The sequence below is a fragment of the Rhineura floridana genome, chromosome 4 (assembly GCF_030035675.1).
Source record: "Rhineura floridana isolate rRhiFlo1 chromosome 4, rRhiFlo1.hap2, whole genome shotgun sequence".
NCBI lineage: Eukaryota > Metazoa > Chordata > Lepidosauria > Squamata > Rhineuridae > Rhineura > Rhineura floridana.
The window spans coordinates 112,222,602-112,243,956 of record NC_084483.1 but is presented as its reverse complement, the minus strand read 5'-3'; the positions used below and the strand labels follow the sequence as shown (position 1 = coordinate 112,243,956).

The following is a 21,355-nucleotide window of genomic DNA, read 5'->3' as shown; positions in this document are numbered from 1 at the left end:
ACCATGGCCCCCGAATCTTTCCAGTATCAGAACAGTGGTGGAAAATATGATAATGGAGAAAGGTGCCTCAGTTTAAGTACCTACAGAATGCAAAGCCAACCACTGAGCAGGGTGATGCAGCCTCACTTAAGGAGGACCATTAAGGGGCACTATGAACATTGCCATTCATTTCATTTATTGTTATATTTTTGCTATATGCCCATCAGGTAGGTAGATCTGTCAAACTCTTGAAATAACAATAAAGAAACTTGCAGCTGGATGGATTTTTTTTGCCACAGGCACCACCATGTCATGAGCCTTCTCTGGTAGAGGAGGAAAGGACTTCTCCAATGCATTGCCATATAGCATATCACACACATATAAGGATATAGCACTGAACATCAAGGCTTCCAGAACAAATGATACGGCTTACAGGTAGTCTTCAGAGTTCCCTAGTACTCTCTCTCTCATTAGAACTGAAACACAGCATGTGGCCCATCTTTGAGGGAAAAGTTTAAAAAAGGAAAGCACTCAAATACAGCCTGATCGTATACGTTTCCTCAGAAGAAAATCCCACTAAGTTCAGTGAGGCTTGCTCCCCAGTATGCGTACCTATCATTGCAGCAGCCTTAATTCCGTAATTAGATATTTAATATTAATATTAATAATGAGGGTCCTTGTGTTCTTCGAGGTATTTATCTTCTGGAATAGTAAACGGTTCTAGAATCGTACTACTAATATGTTGTAATTTTGTATCATTCCAGAAGATGACAGTAGTGTACAGGGAGACTTTTCGTTGAAAAACCCTTCTCTCTACAGGAGAGCGATGCAGTCATACCGGTCAGTCTCCGTCATGCTCCCCGGTGGGAAGTTTGTTTTCCTTTCCTTGCATCATTGACGCGGCCACCCTGTCGCTCCTCCTCTCCTCTCTCCTTTACGACACCCGTTTCCCAACCACCCCACTGCGTGGAACTAGGGAAGAGTGCGTGTGATTGGTATAGCTGGAAAGCGCCGCTGTGAGCCAGCTTCACTGCTCACTGGAACCGGATCGAATCTTAGAGCGTCTAGGTGGGGCTGCTTCTCAGGTCTACTCCTCTCTTTCTCTACTTGCGAACTATTTTACGCCCAAGATACGAGAGAGCGGCCGAGCGGTGAGTCTTGTGTCAGAGAACGCGGGACTGGGGGTTTGAGGGCTCCTCTCTCTCTCGTGAGCTCTGCTGCCTTGGCGGGTTCGAACTGTGGCTGTTGCTTCTCCTTGTCAGCCGACAAGTAAACAAATGGCGGCTGTTGCTGTTGCTACTGTTATATGTGGCTGGGGAGTCCTCCTTTGGGTTGTGTGCCCAAGCAGGACGGGCCTGGCCTGGCTTGGCTTTGCCTGGGGTGGGTGGTTAGTCCGTCTTCTCCTCCTCCTCGCGGGATGCGGGGTGGTCGGGCGGCGATGACTGACTGACAGGTGGTGCGATTCTTTATGAGGTGGCTGGGGAGGTGCAGCGGCTGCTTTGCTTGGGACACCGGCGTTGCTTGTGGCCTTCCCACCCTCTCCCTTTCGTTGTGTTGAAAATGGGGGTCGAGGAAAAGGAAGGTATGTCTGTCGCGCCGGCTTCTTTCCTTTTCGTGGCCAGCCCCTCCCCTTCTCTCTTTCCCTTCGATGTAGGTGGGAACAATGGACAGAGGGGAGTGGACCGCCTCTCCCTTGAGCCGATTAATTAGCATTGCTACCGGAGTAATATGAGGAGCTGTTCAAGCACCCACACGCCCAACTCCCAGCGGTCAAAAAAGCCCTATTGTGAGTGGTGTTGCGGGGGGCGGGAAGGGGAGCGGCAATTGTTGCAAGTCATCGGGTGGTTCTCTTCTGCCCCACTTGCCTCAAAGCAAAGTGTTAAATAAATTGATAAAGAGAAATATGCTAGACTCACTACTGGGGATTTCTTGCGTTCCTTTATGTGTGCGTGTGTTAAAAATAAGTAGTTAAATGGAAATTGAATTTTGCCCTAGATGACTTGGCTCCAGTGAGGGTTGTCCTGTGGAGGGAAGCCTGCGCCTTAAAAGGAGACGGCATTGCTCCCTGTGTTAAACAATGTGGGAAGGAAAGAGTATTGCTCTGCCTGCCATTTATTATGAAGAAGAATGGAACACAATGGAAAGAAATACTGATTCTTAGACTAACATCTTGTTGAAAGTGAATGGAGAATAGTTTGTGACACTTCTAATGCTTTGGAACACTTGTAAGCTGAACGTAGAATCCAATGAAAACTACAGTTTTGGAAATGAGAAATTGTAACTGTGAAATCAGAGAATCTTGTCAAATTTTAAAAAGATAGCAAAGCATGATCATCATAGGTACCATTTTAAAGTGGTGAATATGAACACCAGTCAAATTCTCTGAAGTAAATTCACTATCATATTTAGTTGGGATCTTCTCTAACAGTACAGTTTAACGTTTTGGTGCTAAAACTATATAATCAAAAGTTTTTGTTAGTTAAAAAATATAGATGGGAATTAAGTTTTTTTTTAAAAGTAGGTGGCTTAAGCCTGAACTTACAAAATGAGAGGGGGGAGATAATCGAGAACAACAATCCATTATCAAATAGGAAAGCCTTTTTAAATGGCATGATTTGTGTCATACAGTGAAAATACTTGCTTTAACTGAATCACAGTTGTCAACAGCTATGAGTCCTGGAATCACTCACAATTACCAGTAATATCTGAGGCCAACTAAATTTATGTATTCAACATCTTTAATTTTTCCTTTGACTTTTCCCAATCTTTCTTTATCTTAGGTGTAATCAAGGGGTGGCAGATGTGGTGACTGGGTGGATAACATAATATGTGTTATGAACATCTGTGCTAAGCAAGCTTTGAAAAGGCTGCTAAGTTTTTGCATGCTACTTTAATGTCCCTTAGAGATGTTTTGAAGTACTTCACAGTTTTCAGAAGTTACATGGTATGGATACCATATGCAGAAACTATACTCAGCTGTATTACATTAAATCATTAAGCCTGTGAAGATGTTTCTGAAACACTTCAATCCCAACCACATTTTTGAGAGCAAGTCTCATGATTTTAAAGGAATTTCCTTCTCAATAGTAACGCATGGGATTTAACACTTTGAGGAGGGGGTTATCCACATTTTGTCATACATCAGATTATAGTCTCAATCCAGATACATTCACATACAGTGGCAGGCTGGAAACCCGCTGCTGTGTGCAAGGACCTTTCTGCTGAGCAGAGTGTTGGTGCTCACAGCTCTAGCTGTTGCTGCGAAAGTGAGGTCTGTTGGTGTCTGGAATCCATTTCCCTCAGACCTAGCCACACTGACCATCTGTTCAAAGCTGCATGTGCTGCCCCAATCCAGCAAATAGCACCAAATGTTGCAGCCATTAAAGCTTGATGCAGTTTTTTATCTCAATGCAGCATCTTTTGTGCCCAAGGCCCCAATTTAGAAATCTGCCTTTGGGTGCAGGTGTTAGAACAGGGCATGTATCAACAAAGATAGATAGATAGATAGATAGATAGATAGATAGATAGATAGATAGATAGATAGATAGATAGATAGATAGATAGATAGATAGATAGATAGATGCTTCGAGTAGTAGCATTTTGAAAGACTGGCCACTTTTATAGCTTTTTATTCTAAATGAAAGTAATTTCATAGGCACAGTTATTTCACTTCAAGTTACTCTCTGTCTTTCCCACCCCCTTATTTTTGATCATCTTACCCTGGAAGTTTCTAGGATTTTTCCCTCAGGCTTTATCTGGTACAAATAGGATGCAGTATTTATTGGTGTACATTCTTGATATCATGTCTAAATACAGGAGCATTTTTTTTATAAGCTCACGGGATAACAGAACTAATTTTTAATCATTAATAGGAATGGATAAATGCATATATACAATAGTGCAAGAGACAATGATCCAATGTGGCTTGGTTTAAATAACTGTCCTGAATTCAGGTAGGATCAGGGTTTTGATATGCAACATGATCCATTGTAAACACAAATATCTCATTCAGTGCTTGATAGGGTTGCCAGGCTCAGGGCCTGAGAATGATTCTGTATCTTTAAGAGAAGAGAAAATTCAGCCAAGTGCAGGTTTTCTTGTAACACTGTAATGGGAAAAACCACAAGGTGAAATTCTCCCTCCCCCCTGCACAACTTTTAAAGATACAGAAGACCTCTTGGAGGCTGAGCCTGGCAATCCTAGTGCTTGAGCTGCAATCCTAACCCCACTTAACCTGGGACTCTATCCCATTGACTCCAATAGGTCTTATTTCTGAGTAGGCACAGTAAGGGTTGCAGCTTTGGTGTTGGTGTGTCTGCTGCTGCTTTCTCAACAAGATTTAGTTCACTAAGTTGAAATGTTAAGAAACGAGCAGGAGCATCTTTCAGGAGGCTTCCTTTCACTGGCTGTCTCTTCTTGAGGCATACCTCCTTATTGCCATTGTTATGCATAAAATACCTGAAAATATTTATATCAAGTGAATGCAAAATCAAAATACTTTTAACATAAGCTGTATATTACTTAAAAACGAGGCATTAACAAATTGGTGGCTGCTCCACACAATTTGAGAGGAGCCGCAGGCGACCATAACATGTGCAAGATAGAGTGCTGAGTAGAATCTCCACAGGGTGTATCTATGGTCAGAAGAAAAGACAATAGCAAAGGAGAGCAGACCAGCATTGAGGTCAGTGCTATAATGCAAACAGTAAAAAAATAATAATGCAGAGACTGCAAATTTGGTGGCAGAGTAAATTCAGCAGTGATGGTAGAAGGGCTGCAACCAGTGGGCTGTATAGGGCAAGGGCCACATGGACTGCAGCTTGCCCAATAGGGCCTGTTTACATGTGTCCCTCGATCCACATTATAAATGCTGCTTTTTGCAGCGGGATTGATTTGGATGGTTCATATACGTCTGTCCTCGCTGTGTTTTTTTTCCTTTGTGTTCACATGCGCTCACGTTAACTGCATTTGGGTTTTTTTCTTCCTGCGCCCCCATATTAAAATGTTAACTGAAGGGGCGGTGTTTCCTTGTCTCCTGCAGGTAAAGTCTGCAGACACTGGGGGGTGCTATTCTCCTATTTTCTGCTGTTAGCTTCATCCAGGCAAAACCCATGTCCCTGCGTTACAGGCAAACATTCCCCGCCCCATGCTTGCTGAAAGCCACCATCCGTCCATGAAACAGTACCGTTTCGGCAGTGGCATCACTAGGGTTGGTGTCACCTGGTGCGGTAACTCATGGTGTCACCCCCATGGACCTCCTCCCGTATCAGACCATACAGAATCCTTAGTAATGTTTTTTGTACTAATGTTACTCATAAATCGTAATTCCCATATATCACTGAATGTAATGGCAATAGTAGTGACATAAACAACTAGCAAAATTAAAATTACACCTTTAAATTACAATATCATACGCACAGCTCAAATTCTTGCTCTTATTACTAATGGGAGTTAATTATCTTGCATATGCCTATAGTAAATTTTCAGATACTTTCAGACCCTCAGCAATTTGCAAGTGGTCTATGTAGAAGAAAGGTTTGGGAACCCCTGGAATAAGACACCTGCTTATGTCCCTATGCTGCTCTCTCCCCTCATTTAGGTGCCTGGGTTGCATGCCTCCTTACAATTATGGAAAGTGATTCTTATTAAGTCTCCAGACACAAAGTTACATAGGTATTTATCAGTTGTTTAGTAGAAAATTCAGAGCTGCAGGGTCCCTTCATGATGGTTACAGCCACGTACACCCTTTTTTGCTCCTGGATTTAGAATGAGATCTTTGTTAATGCATTCTCTCATAACAACAAACATGTCTAGGAGCCAATCAGCATGAAAGTGGAGAGCGTTAGCAACTAAGAAGAGTCTTCTCAGTGGCTGACTCCCCTCCTTTCACTCTGATTGGCTCCAATCTGCAGAAAAGGCAAGGAAGCCTATTAGAAGACTCTTCTCAGTGACTAACACACTCCCTTTTCATGCTGACTGTAGGATGCTTGGAGACTTAGGGACCCTGCTCCCAAAAAAGCAGAGGGACTAAGATCCCCTGGGCGACTACCCTCCTGGTGCTTATGGACATGACCGTAATATATTTTGTGACATGCAAGTTCAATATTTTATTTATTAAGTGTGTTTAGGATTACACTGATGGCATTCCCAAATATGTACTTTCACACAGACTTTGGTTTTCCATAACACAATGTTTGTCCAAGCCTCCACACTTGGGGGGGCCCTACTTGCACACCCCTTCCATAAGCACATCAAAGTTGGATACACACCTGAACCAAGACCCAGACAAAAGGGCACTCAAAACAAAAAGGTAATTACAGTGGCTGAGTAGATCTTGTACAGTGGTCATACTGACTGGGCAGCCACTGTCCACATTTTACAAAATACTTTTTCCTATACAAAGATTAAATTTCTGTGTATGAAAAAGTAATATATGAAGTGGTCTCAATAGTGAGAAAAGTAAACAAGTGAATGGTGATCCAAATGTTTTTCATTCTCACGTTATGAAGCTAGCTGCCAGATGATGTATCACCTTAGCTACGCATGCAGTGTAGACTGAAAAAACAGCACCCGAGCCACCATTCAATACGTGCACGTGTTCTTTCCAACATGAATCTACAGGTCTCAAAAAGTAATGTGTGACAAAGTCCTCAAACACCTTATAACATGCCTCAAACATGGTCTCTTGTTCTACCAGCATGCCTTCACACCATCACTTTGCCAAAACATAAGGATAGGTAAATTGCTTTTAGGGAGGTTCACAACTATGATTTCCTATTTATTTGATCTAAAAATATTTAAAATACATAAAAACAGCCAGGGGAAGATATTGGAGAAATATAAAATAAATACAAATGAAAAAAAGGGTGGGGAAGTGAGGAGACCTTAAATGTGCTACTCACCATCTCTCAGCCTATCCTCCCCTCAGGATGAAAACAACGGAGAACCATGACCACCCCCAGGAAGAAGGGCACAGTTAAAATGTAGAGGAAAAAATCATCTACAACCATAGTGTGAAATCAAATACTTATTGGGACACAGTATGAAGAAATATATAGACATGACTATGTTTATGAATTACACAATCTGTAAATATATTTATAGTGCAATCCAATGTTTGTTTACTCAGAAGCAAGTCCCAATGTATTCAATGGGGCTTACTGAAACTGGGAAGTGTGCAGTAAACTACAGCCTCAAGTGATAAGGAACTTGTTCTTTCAACTTGTGCTTTTAAGTGAGACCTTATCCAAGTCTGAGTCTGTGTTGGAATTGCTTTTTAATATGTTTTTAAGCCGTTTCTTATTTTTTTAAAAAAATGTTTTTTTAAAGCTTTTAAAAAATATTTTCAAAGATGTTTTAATATATTTTAAAGTCTGCTTTTATGATGTTTTAAAGTGCTTTTAGTGCTTTTGTTTGCCGCCCTGGGCTCCTACTGGGAGGAAGGGCGGGATATAAATCAAATAATAAATAAATAAACTTCATTCACCCAACCCAAAATTCAGAATCATGCCTCTTTAGGCTGTTTTCCAACTGTTTATTCTTGCTTTATGGTTATTGGATTTTAAATGGCTTTATTTCTTGTTGTGAGCTGCCTTGGTTTCCAACCCTACCTCACAGGGTTGTTGGAAAGACTACACACACACACACTGCAGATGTATAAATACATACAGCCCATATAATCGTTTATTGTCAAACCAGTTGGTCATTGCAGAAAAATCAGTATTAGTTTTAAAAAAATCAGTATTCGTTTCCTACAGAATAAAAACTGTAATATCTAAATAAGCCCTGCTTACTTGCTTTAAAATAGGACTGGAAGGGGGGAGGGGACAGAAAGAGAACACAAAGTCCCATTGATTTTCAGCACATTCATAACCATGTCTACTCAAAAGTAAATCCTATTGAATTCAATGGGATTTACTCTGGACATATGGGATTAGCAATGCTTTTACCCCCACAAAAGCAAGTATTGGGAAGGTTTTGAAAATACTGCCCAGGATCTGACTCCTACACACAAGAGGGGAAAAAACTGAAATGTATATACTTACCCGATTTATGAGATTTTCAGATAAACGGGGGGGACACCACCATTTTCTGGCCTTGCAATGAGGTTTACTAGACACTGCCACAGGTCAACCAAACACTTCACTGATTGGCTGCAATCCTGAACGGGCGGGGTTAAAGCTACAAAGTGCTATACAGTAGTTGAAAAAAAGATTTAACGGGGCAGCTGACGTTTTTATGTATATCTCGAGAACCGGACCACCTAGAAACTTAATTTTTTTAAATTAAAGCTGAGAGTCACCCCCCTCTGATGGTGTCACCTGGTGCGGTCCATACCCCCGCACCCCCCTAGTGATGCCATTGCATTTTGCTGCACCCCTGGGCATGCTTGGGGGCTCCCCCTGCATTAAGCTTTCACAGAACCCACAACCATATGCTGTTGGGCACTCTTGCAGTGGGTGGGGGGCCGCAAACATAATAGCCAATAAAAACAGCATCAAGCGAAAAAAGGGGAAAAACAAGAAATGTCTCCAAAACGGTCACTACCACCAGCGGGACAAGGGTGCGCCCAGGGAAACCAGGAGGCATTAGGCTTTCACAGGACCAACACCCTTCTGCTGTTGGGCACTCTTGCAGTGGGCGGGGGACCGCAAACATAATTGGCAGTAAAAATGGAGCCATGAAACTAATGTGTCTTAGCCACTGTGAAGACTCTTCTCACAGACTTCATAGACCGTTCCTCTGGTCATGACAAAGGTCTCCCAGGCATGGCCATTCTGGTCATAGCTAACAGACCCACCTCACTATAACCTTTAAAGATGATATCTAGGGGGGTGGGCTACGGAATTGTTTCAATAACAATACAATCTCCCACACCCATTCACCAGCTAATGGGCAATGCAGAGGCCCATTAACTCACAGGGCCACTCTGTTAGATTAACAAAAGGAGGAATAATGTCAACATAGTGGGTTTCTTTCTCACACTTGCAGGAATCAAAATCAGAGGCGGGACGGCTACCCCTACAACCTTTTTTTTTCTTTTTTGTCACTGTGTATCCAGAGATTGTGATGAGAAAAAAGGGGATTTGCTCTTCGCTGTGCAGCTCTTACCTTCTGTGTCCACTTTCATGCATCAAAATTAGACCCAACGCATGTTCAAACGCATGCAAATGGCTCCCTTCATTATAAACAGCTGTCCGAAGGAGCTGCATGACATGGTTTTATGGTAACACAAGGCTTCCTTGTAGGGCTGTAATAAGTTATTTATGTATTTATTATTTGATTTATATCCTGTCCTTCCTCCCAGCAGGAGCACAGGGTGCCAAATAATCTAGATCAGGTTGGCTGGACTTCCTGGTTAGACTACAGCACCATCTAATACTGTGTATCAGGATGGTTAGACTTCAGGGTTTTGGTATTTAATTTTATTTCTATTATTACTAACAATACCCAAGATCTGCCAACCAGAGCAAGCTACCAAAAATATGCACTTACAGTTAAAAAGTTTTAGGCAAGGAATATTTTTATGAGTGCCGAAATTCAACTTTTTGATACTGAGCTACACACATTTCCATTGAACAACCAAAAAAACTACAGACAAGAGCTTTCCTGTTTCCCAAACAACAGGAAAGGTTTTCTGGGGGACAGAGTATGTTACGGTGGGAGCATCATCCTGGAAGGCCCAATCGACACATAATTTTCCCCACATTTATATTTTGAGTGTGGTTCTGAGTATTGAAACGCATGATGTTCCCAAGAAAGAATCAGGTCTACCATGTGGGAAGAATTGTTTCATTTCATACTCTTCTATGCACCTTGTTTTTGATGCAGCCCTCTCCTCCTAGAAATATTAGATATAAACATTAGATATATTTAGGTCTGCACTTTCGCAGATTTAATGATGAGTACGTCCTATTGATCTCTATAGGAATGTATTTGATTGTTCAATGTAAGCCTACATCAAAAACCATACATACTGTAATTACAGGCAGTGATAAATGAAAAATGTTAATAACTCAAATTATGATAATTACAGGTTGGTATTTTCCTTTAACAATTGGTGTTTGGATTATACAAACCTAAGAATAAGGAAAAATGAAAAGAGTAAAACCACATTCCAAATTCTGCACAAACTCTTTCTAATGTACCCATTGACAGGAAACAGTTTCAGGAAGTATAACAGACCCAGCATGCCTTGCCTTGTTTCCAGTGAAAGGGAATTGCTGAAATGGCACATTTCATAAGTTTCATTGAAGCCATTTTCTTTTGCCGGTGGCAAATGTGTATATCACAGAGAATGTACATTCTTGCAATGTTGCATGTGAATAACTGTACAAGGGAACAGCCAAACTACTTCTGTACCCACTTACACAGACTACAGTCGTTGACTGTAACATGTGAACAGGGCCAGTATGTTTGCCGGATCAAATTGTGATCTTATGTGAGCTTTCCATTTTTTTGGGGGGGGGAAGGAGATGATAACCTCATGGTTGTTGCTTCCCTAACAATGACCTTCATTGTTTAACAACACTAAAAATTTCGATGGGAAAAACAACTAAACAGAGGCAGAACATGCCTTTTTTTACAACAAACTTATGAGGTTTTTTGAGGAAAGAGAAAGAAACGGTCATTTGCTGTCCATGTTGAGTACCCATGGTTGACTCCGGCAAAGGATGGTTCATCGTTCTCCAAAATTGATGTTTTGGTGTCCATGTCATTTTCTGCAGTGACAGACAGGCTTTGTTGGTCTGCATGTAAAATTGACAAAGATAAGAACTGTTGACCCCATGGACACAGAATTGCACCTTGCAGCACTGACTGGTTTGGTGCTTTGCGTTTTAATCCTGACAGTGGCTGTTTTGTTGTGCTTCAAATTCACCATGTTGTGTTTGGCACATGATTGTACTTATGGCAGGAAGCCTTTAGATCCCATCAATAAAACTCTAAAATGTAACAATACCAATAAAAATACCTATATAGAGAACAGCAGATGTTGAAAACCATGTTGCAGACAAATAAGGCCTCCTGATTTCATGGTAAGTGGTATTCAGAGGTGATTTACCACCACCTTCCTCTGAGGCTGAGAGGCAGTGACTGGCCCAAGGTCACCCAGTGAGCTTTATGACTATGTGGGGATTTGAACCCTGGTCTCCCTGCTTGTAGTCCAACACTAACCACCACACCCTGCTCAATGCAGGAATCCCAATTAAAGCATACCCCACAGGCTGTCTAGCTGCCTCTTGAATGCCTCCTGTGTTGAAGAGCCCACCACCTCCCTAGGTAATTGGCACTATTGTTGTGGGTCAGGACAATGGCCCATCTAGTCCAGCGTCCTCTTCTCACAGTGGCCACCCTGATGCCTATGAGAAGCCCACAAGCAGAATCTGAGCGCTCGCCCCATTCCTGATTCCTAGCCACTGTATTCAGAGAAATAGTGCCTCCAACAGAGGGGTCTATGTGACTCATTGCCATATTGTTAAAATTCAAAAGGGAGACTTGTGGTCACCAACATTTAAAATCCACCCTGCTGTTACAACATATCTTATTTCTTAGTCATTACATTTATATCCCACCCTTCCTCCTTGAAGGAGTCCAGGGCTGCAAACAAAAACACTAAAAGCACTTTAAAGATCTTACAAACAAAGCATCTCTAAAACATCTTTTCTCAAAAAGCAAGTTTAAAAACATCTTGAGCCATTGTGGTGTAGTGGTTAAGGTGTTGGACTACCACCTGGGACTACAACTTGGTGTTGTGTTGAGATAAAGACTGGGCTCATTGGCCAGATCAAGATACTCACCCCTGCTAGCAGGACAAATGGCATAACTCAAAAGGGATTTGGTTAAGAAAACACAACATCAACAATTCATGGGCTGGACCAAACAATCTAAGTCAGTAGTAGCAGTGGCCAAGTGGATACTGAGCCTTTTGCCCATGGCACTGACTGTGGAGGAGGCCAGAAGACCAGACCATGTGAGAATTCCAAGCTATCACTCACTCTCTGGTTTCTGTAGCAGTTGAAGGAGCTGTCTAGGCCCCAGATCCCTGGGAGACATTTTTCATGCCAGTGGACTGTGTTTACCATTGAGAATAGTCTCCTCATTGGCTGACTGACCTCCATTTGCCACAATGAGTCTGCTCAGTGTGCAAAACAAACCCCTTTCATGAAGTCGCCACCAATCATTCATTCCCTGCCACCCCCCTGGAGTGCCCGGCCACTGTTGTTTAAAAAGGAAAATTTCCGCATGGGGATAGTTCTGCTCAGTACCTCTTTGGGTGAATGAGGTTTGGATTCCACCCCACCATTTCCAATGCTTGTTGGCATTTATAGTGGTAAACCGGAACTTTACAACCATAGCTGAAACAAGTCTCCTTTCATTGCTAGGTAACCAGAAAGGTGGAAGGCGGACGGAACGACACGTGTGAAGCTGCTACAGCACAAGAAACAATTAAAAAATGGAAGGAAAATGTCCTAGCCACTGAGAAGAGTATTCTTCTTGCATGCTTCCAGAACCGTTGTTGATTATTGAATCTCATTATATTGAGAATTCCGCACGATAGCTCTACTAATGTTTGCTTGAAGCACAACTATTTAGCTAAATTGAAAGTATGTGTGTTTCCTTTCCTGCTAAATAAAATTACTTTATATACACTAGGGACTGTATGGCAGTTTTTTTCCATATATTCAGACACTGCCTAGACATGACCTGTGTGGAAGTCAGTGGCTGCCTTTCTGGGACCACAATATTTTGATAGGACTGGCTCAGTGTTGTGTTGTGATCCCAATGGCCAGGCAGCACAAGAGGGCTTTGCCTTCCAAGGAAATCTGCATTCATCCCAGACAGGTTGAAGTCAGTTCCCTTTGGAATGGCAGAAAGAATGCTCTGGCATGATGGCTCCCGCATCATCATCAGAGCTTTCGAAATCCTGGTAGGACACAGGGAAAGGACTGTAAGCAGCCTTTGGGTTTGGTGTGTTTGCATGGATTCCTGACTTGAAGGTGGTACATTTACATTGAGATGACTGCACGTTACAAGTACAGATACAGCAACTGGTATTCACAGGCATGCTGCCAATGATCCTGGAAGTAGAACAGAGCCATTGCAGGACCTTCTGATGTCAACCTGACCTAATTTTTTCCTCCCCACCCCCTTCCAATAAAATTACACCAAAAAAAGGATAGATCTGGTTGTACTTACTTAATAGCAGCAATTGAGACACCATCATATTTACTATCTGGGTAGCGCTACCCCATTCAAGGGGAAGGACTTGAACATCAAGCAATGGTAACTGCAGTACACCTGAATGCATAGACTATATTTTTCTCAGCTATCCCTAAGTCATAGGAACATAGGAAACTTTCTTGTCCGGGCAGGCCATTGGCCCATCTAGCTCAGTGTTGGCTACACTGACTGGCAGCAGCTCTCCAGGCTTTCAGGCACGATCCTCTCCAAGCCTTGCCTGGAGATGTTAGAGATTGAACATGGCATGCACAGCAGATGATCTTTTAAATTGCAGGCTTTCACAGAGGAGGATATCCTGAGAAGTTGTAAATGAGGACGATATTGACCACTTAGCAATCATCGTAATGCAACTGTGCTTGTGATATAGAAACAAAAAGATGGAAGCTTTGGTTAATTGCCCATGCATCCACCATTGCGACCACAATTGTTGTTAAGTGTAAGTGCATGTTTGCGAACGTCTGCCTGTGGGCTAGCCAGCCGAAACAATGCACACCAGCAGCATGGAGGGGCAGTGACAAATGTAAATCCTTCCCTGATGCTTTTTCCTCAATGTTTCCTTTTTCCTCTTATATTTTTTAAAAAACTATCCCCACAACATCTACACGGGAATCTAATTTCAAAGCTGGAAAGGGCGTCCCAAGGGATGCAATGCAAATTATTATCAATTCATTCTGGTAGCCTCCACGATTCCAAAAACGGTGCTTAACAATTTACCAACAAATGTGATTTTAGAACACATTTGCATTACAATGCCAACATAGAGGGCAAAGGTAGATTCATGTAGGACTTTTAACAGAACAGTTTTTCTAGCAAGGATGGTAAAGTCACATTACTTTTGAGAGTGGACAAAGTCTCTTCAGGGCGAGTACCAGAAGGTCATCGCACACAACCGAAAGTCAGGGAACAACAGAGTAACCTGCCCCTTCCACAAGGAGCTTCAAAGCATCCTGCGTGGGGATGCTAGCATAACACCCAAAAGAATCGCACGCAGTATGGCTTCACAGCAAGAGGAAAACAGATCTGCGGCAACAGAACGTAGACCCCTGCTTGCGGCTTCACAGAGCGCTAATTTAAATCATGCTGGCTTGGTCACGGTGGATGTAGAACAGTACATTGGAGAAGCAGATGTGCAAGGTAGGTCGGAAAAGATGGCACTGTTACTGTATAATTTTCTCTTCCAAGGTCAGGCCTGTCCTTAGCATGTGTGGGGCCCAGGGCAAAAGCATAGGTGGGGGCCCACCACATTCTTTGTCTCTTTCAAACCTCCCGCCCAGAATAAGCTGGCAAGCACTGCCTGTAAACGTGCTGCACAGCTGATGAGGGGGCAGCAGGCAGCACTAGGAAGCCACTCAGGCAGGTGATTCAAACCTCCCGCCTAAAATTAGCTAAGTGCTGCATGCACACCCGCTTCACAGCTGATGAGCGGAGAGGGGAAAAACCTCTCAGGCAAGCAGCTGAACAGCGGGTGATTCCCCAAGAGCGGGAAGCGGCTGGCGAGACTGCAGGGCTGAAGAGAAAAAACCCCGCCACAGCCCAGCTTCTCATCGCCAAGCGCGCCCCCCCCAAATCGCAGGGCCGGGGCAACTGCCCCGCTTCCCGGTGCCTAGGGGCGGCTCTGGGGAAGGTGACCATTTACTTGCAAAATGATGCAGAGCTCATTTCTCTTTAGTATGTGGCGATGAAAGCGGTTAATATCGGTGCGGGAAGGGTGTAAAGGTTCTTTCCCCTTCCTTTGGGCACTGAACCGCCTTCTGCCTTTCAATTATTTCTTTTGCGAACCCACGATCAGCGGGCAATGTATGGCCAACAGACAAATCCTTACCTTGGCAGGGTGGTGTTTTGAGAGCAACATTGATAGTATGCCGGCATAGAAAGGGTTATGACTCGGAAAAGCAGCATGTGCTCAGGCAAAGATCCAGTCTAGATTTTCACATTGCGTCTGATCAGTCTCAATTCCGCCATTTTCCCCTGGGGAGCAATGGAGGTCCAAGCCCGCGAGTAAGCAAATGCCAGCATGGCACAGCACTGCTCCATACCAACATTTAATAAGCTGTTAAAGAAAGCTCCCTTTGAAGCGATGTGCTGTGGGAATGTAATTGCCATCTCCAAAGACAGAGAAGTATATTTTTGGTTTGTTTGTTGGGGTTCTTCTTAATCTGTTTCTTTCCTGTGTTACTAATGTTTCCACAGATGATCGAAACTTGCAAAGTTTATTTCCATCATTATTCATCCTTGAAATCTGTGTCAAATTTGTTTATATTTATTTCAAAGCCATTTCATTGGCCACTGTCAAATGATGGTGAAGACAGCCTTTTGTGTTTCACATTGGAGGTTATATTCTAATTATATTTTGGGTTCATTAACAGTTTAATCCAATACTGCAGTTTGATGTAAAATCAGACTAATTACAATATGTTGCTACTTCATGATTTTCTTTTTTACATGCAGTCAAAGAAATCCCATGTGTCGCAGCAGATAATAACATGGTCACAAACACCACTATTTCTGAGAACGAGGAAGCAAGCTTCTCAGCATTAGTCCATGGAATTCAGAACGGTGAGTTTCCAAGAGGTATTGAACCCATGGTGTTAAGTTGTTCCCCTAAATCAAATTGTTTGTTTTTCATCTAAAAGTAATGATTGCATACAAACAGCCGTATCACTTCTTAAAAGTTTGGCAATTTTAAGATTGCAATGGAACTGCCGCCAAATAGTGTGGAAGGGATAATGTAATTTTGCATTGTGCTGTACTGGTTATATTGTTTTTATTGTATCATATTTTACCATGTATTTTATCGTGCTTTATTGTATGCCGCCTAGAGTGGCCATTGGCCAGATAGGCGGCCTATAAATTAAAGTTTATTTATTTATTATTATGTTTCCAGTGATGTTGGCAGATCCACTCTTTGCAAGCCAAAGAAAGGAGATGACTTGGTCTTTCAGAAGTGATGAATAATAACAAGATTTATATTGAAATACGCAGGTGCACATCCAACAGGGGAACAGACAGAGCTCAACAGCACGTTGGTGGAATACATCATGACCGAAGACCAGGATGGAGTTTTTGGTAAGTGTTCCCTTACACTCCATCAGTAGATAAATTTGCATAAACAGCTCTCCAACCAGCCCAAAATGGCACAGAGCCCCAACACGCATGCAACCACAAACAACCACCAGGAGTGTCCCATGGTTATTTCCCATCAGCCCCAGCCAGCATGGCCACTGGATGTTCATGATGTGAGTTGTAGTTCAAAAAAGGAACAAAATTTAGTACTTTATAGAGATATAGAGGATATCTGTCACTAAAATCTGTCTATAGGTTTGATTATGGAACAAGGGTTGGTGGGGGTTTGTTCCATGCCAAGCAACTATGCTGTAGGTGACCCTCAATTAATTACAGTAACAGTCAGAGCTTGGAAGATTACTTTTAAAAAGTAATAAATTACAGTTACAATTACTTGGCCCAGAAAAGTAGTAATCACCGTTACAATTACAATTGCTCTGAAAGTAACTGATTACTTTACTTTTTCTCAAAAGTAATCACTACAATTACATTTCCGTTACTTTTTTTAAAAAAAACTCCTACAAGGTGCTGGCCTTGGCTGCTGCACATCTAAGAAGCCTAAAACAATATTAAAAATAAACACACACACACAGGGGGTAGTAGAATAAAAAAATTATCCATAAGATTAACATAATGGCATAACAGAATCTCACATCCCCCCAAGCAATGAAGATACCCCAACTCTTGAAATCAAATTTTACACTTGAAATGCTTTTATAATATGTTTCTGTTATGTCTCAAAAGAACAAGATGCTCAAAGAGCATGTCAGACAAGGAATGTCTTTTTACAGTCATTACGTTGCCACCAGTACTGAACAGGCGTTCTACTGCGGCGCTTGAAGGCATGCCTGTGTTGTGCTGCAAAAAACACCGCAGCACACGTGGAAAGCCATGCAGTGATGACACTTCCCTGCTGGGAGACCTCAGGTACCTCACCAGTTCCTCCTCAGCAGTGTCCACTGCTGACTTCTTGCCCTGGGGCAGAAAGTTAAAGAAGTCATCTTCTAAGTCATCTCCTTCCTGGTCTTTATCTGAAGACTGATCACTGTCCTCATTAAGTACACCCATCTTTATTTCAGCTTTCAACAAGGCTTCCATTGTGTATCTAAGAAAGAGAGAGGATATGTTAACACATATATGTTAGGAAACCATCATCTGCTCTTCATTTCCTGATGCTTGTCATGTCCCCTGGTTCAGGGTCCAGCCTGAGCCTGTGGATGATGACATGGAAGGTAGGAAGGTGACCAAGTCACCACACTCATGGGGCAGCACAGCAGACCCTTAAGGATTACCTGCAGCAACCCAAGGTTGTGATGAGGAGCCCCAGGAAGAAAAGGCCCAGTCCCTGCCTACCACCTTAAGCCCTCTGATGCCTCCCTTGAGACAACATTTCCCTTGGAGTAATCCACCCAAAGGGCTTCTCTAATGTTCTTACTTGTTGGTATGGGTGGTGGCCTGACACGATTCCAGCCGATCTAGTTTGAAGCGAGGGTGTACGTAGGCTGCCAGAAGAAGCAGATCCCTGCCAGATCCCCACCTCTCAAGGGTTGTCTGCTGCTGCTTCAGCATTTTGGGAGGAGGGGTGTCATGCATTGGTTCAGGAAGGCCACGTCTCCTTGCCTTTATTGCTTCTTCAATTGCTCTCAGCTTCTCAGGGTGTGCCCTCTGAGGAAGAAGAACAAAGCATGAATCCAAGAAAAAATGGAAGAGGAACTTCACAATTTAAACATAAATAGACAATGGACACTCTTTGAGGACCAGCATGACAAAGGCTTACCTCAAAAGGTTTCTTCACATTGGATGAGGGGGAAACAGCTGATCTCAGATTTTTGATCCTTGGAAGGCAGTAATTGCATCGTACAACAACATTTTTCCCACTCTGGCTCACAAATGTACAAGCTTTCTCAAAGCCAAACCATGGTACTTGCTGTTCTGCAGATGTGGCTGTGGGCAACTGGCACTGCTTCATGCCCTCCTCCTCCTCATGCACAGGGCCTCCTTTCTGAACCTCACTTTCTAGTTTTGCCTCCTCAGGATCAACAAGCTGTGACTCAAGTGGCCGCACTAACTGACTGCTGCTCTCAGCAGCAAAACCTGCAACAGGCGTCTCTGTAATAAACAAGAGATAATGCTCCTATATGGGTGAACTTCAGCTGTGATGTGCCCCCATCTCTTCCCCATGCTGCAAGATCCCCCAGTCAGAGTGGAAGTAAGCAGGTCGATAGCACAATTAAAAGAGATCCTATTTGCTCACTGAATAACCCTGCCTGGGCCAGTCTAACCTACTATCTCACAGGGTTGTTGTGAGAACAAAATGAGACTAGGGTTCAAATCCCCACATAGCCATGAAGCTCACCGGGTGACCTTGGGCCAGTCACTGCCTCTCAGCCTCATGAAAACCCTATTCATAGGGTCACCATAAGTTGGAATCAACTTGAAGGCGGTACATATATTTTTTATTTTGAATATGATGATTATGATAATAAATATGCAGCATTTCAAATTAATTCTGTATGAGAAGCATTCCATGCCAAGCTTGGAAAACCAAGGATGAGGTATAAAATGTAGACAAAAATACTTTGGACAAAATGCCATTTATCTTTTATATTTTATATATATGAGCCTGGGTAGGGAACATTTAATCTAGCCTACTTGCTTTCAGCAAGAAGGGTTAAGTGCCTTCAGGCTAGGGCAGTCACCAGAAGGCCACAGCAGAGACAAAGGAGCCTAGTGTTGTGGAGATGTTAGATGGGAGCTTTGGGGAGTAAAGATGGAGGCTCCTGAAGGCTGCAGTTCTAAACACACTTACTAAGGGATTAAGCCCCATAGAACTCAACAGGACTGACTTCTAAGTAGATATAGTTTGGACTGTGCTGTTGGTAAACCTTGACTAGGGTTCTTCTGCAAAGACATCCATATCCAAGCAGGGTTGGCAACCCCCTGCCTGGAATACCCTGCCCTTATCTTTTAATGTGGCTGCTCCAGATGTTTTTACAGATTTGACCCTTTACTTCAGAAAGAGGTCTGAAAAATGAGTAAGAGTAAGAAGTATCTTTTAAAATTGTTCTTTTCAATTCACTCTTGAATGAACATCATACCTAGGGCAGATCCACACCATTCCTTTAAAGCACATTCAACACCCATTTGAAGCACATGAATCCCACTACAGAATCATGGGAACTGCAGTTTGTTAAGAGTGGTGAGAACTATAACTGTGAGGGGGAAATGACACTTCCCAGAATTCTCTAGGGGAAGTCATGCGCTTTAAATGCGAGTTGGATGTGCTTTACACATATTGTGTGAATCCGCTTAATAAATTTTGCCTGCATGTAAATTGTTCTAATTAATTTTTCAAAATGAAAATAAGCTATAAAGTGTAGTGGGTGACCATGGGCTACTGTCGGGAGGATGAGCTGGGCTCCTGGGGGGTTATCAGAAGAGGATTCAGATGGCTGGCAGAGGGAGGAGGGAGGAACTTACCCTCTGTGGAGCGAAGCCGAAACAGAGGACATGCCAGAGATAGGGTCGCCTAGCAACGGGGAGCTTGAGAGCCTTGAAGTTTTAGAATCCCCCCCAGACATTCCCAGGCCCTCCCTTCTCCGCAGCTCAGAGCAAGAGGGAGGGCTGATCACAGCAGAAAGGCGGAGAGATGGTTTACCCTCAGCTCCTTCTTTATCACCCATAGTGGAATCGGACACTTCAGAAGAGGAGGAGGTGATGCCTCCCCCCTCACCACACACACGCAGACGGTTGAAAAGACAGGAGAGAAGGGGGGGAAGGCGGGAAGTACCTGAGGGGGAGTTAAGGAGGAGCGAAAGGTTGCGCGCCCGTTTAGCCCCTTCTTAAAGAACAGGCGGGAAGCAGCCCCTTGCTCTGTCAACTTTCTCCCAATGTCGCAGGACCTGTATCCCTGTATTGCTTCATGAGAAAGCGCAGTCTTTGTTTGGACATTACTCTAATAAAACACGAATTAACTACAACCTCTGGTCTGTTTCCTGAGTCGCATCCTGGGCCTGACAGCTTGACAGAGCCACCTAAATCACCCTCAACGCTCTCTTCACTTGACTGGGACAAGATGTCAAAGGGAGCAGCGGGGGGGATGAACCCCACTTCTGAGACGGAAGAAGTGAAACTCTTGAGGACTATGGTAGCTGAATTGCAGACGGATGTCCAAGCCCTGCTAGCAGCAGTCAAGGCGCTGAAGACGGATAATCAAACCTTGAAGGCCACGATAGACCAGATGCAAACAGCCCCTCCAGCTGCCGCAGTAAAGGTTCCCATTGGATTGCCCCCAAAATATGCGGGACAAAGTGATCAGTTGGCAACTTTCGTGGCTCAATGTGAGTTATATCTGGATGTCAGGCACATGGAGTTTCCAGACGATGGGGCTAAAGTGGCCTTCGTGATTAGCCTCCTGGAGGGAGAAGCTGCAAAATGGCGACTCCGTATCTCGTGAGAAAAGATACTGTCTTAAGAAGGTACAGAGGATTTATACAGGAGATGACCGAGATGTTCCAAGACCCACAAAGAGCTGAAACAGTAGCGCGGCAACTAGGCGCTCTGAAGCAAGCTAAAGGGACTGTTTCCGAGTACACTAACGCTTTTAAAATTCAGTCCCAGGAAACTGGTTACAATGACGCCGCCCTGATGTTTATGTACCGGAGTGGATTAAATGCTGAAATCCTGGATGAGTTGGCCAGGACCTCCCCCCCCGCTGACCTACCAGGGCTCATCCGGCTATGCCTACAGATAGATCACCAGATGGAAGGAAGGCGCCTGGAAAGGAAGCAGGAGGTCCCGAGATACTCAGCCTCAGCATCTCGCAGCAAGACCCTTCCCTCTGCAGGAATGGCAGGTAATGCAGCTGAGGGACAGGGAGGGGCTAGGCCAAGACTGTCGGAAGAAGAAAAGGAAAGACGCCGCTGAGAACGTTTATGCTTTTATTGTTCAAAGCCGGGCCACATGGCCAGAGACTGTGGACTAAAAGGGGGGAAAGCTGAGCCGTCGGGAAACTAGAACACCCAGTCCACGTGCAGGCCGGTGGACTGGGGGCAGCGTTGTATAAAGGCCC

The 21,355-nt window shown here is 43.5% G+C and overlaps 1 long non-coding RNA gene across 1 annotated transcript; it reads left to right on the top strand.

The window, feature by feature from the left end:
• Positions 1-802: 802 nt before the first annotated feature.
• Positions 803-12,629, top strand: LOC133383406 (uncharacterized). The gene is made up of 2 exons (XR_009762278.1): positions 803-1,130; positions 12,363-12,629. It is a non-coding gene; the product is annotated as an uncharacterized LOC133383406 (long non-coding RNA).
• The last annotated feature ends 8,726 nt before the right edge of the window (positions 12,630-21,355 follow it).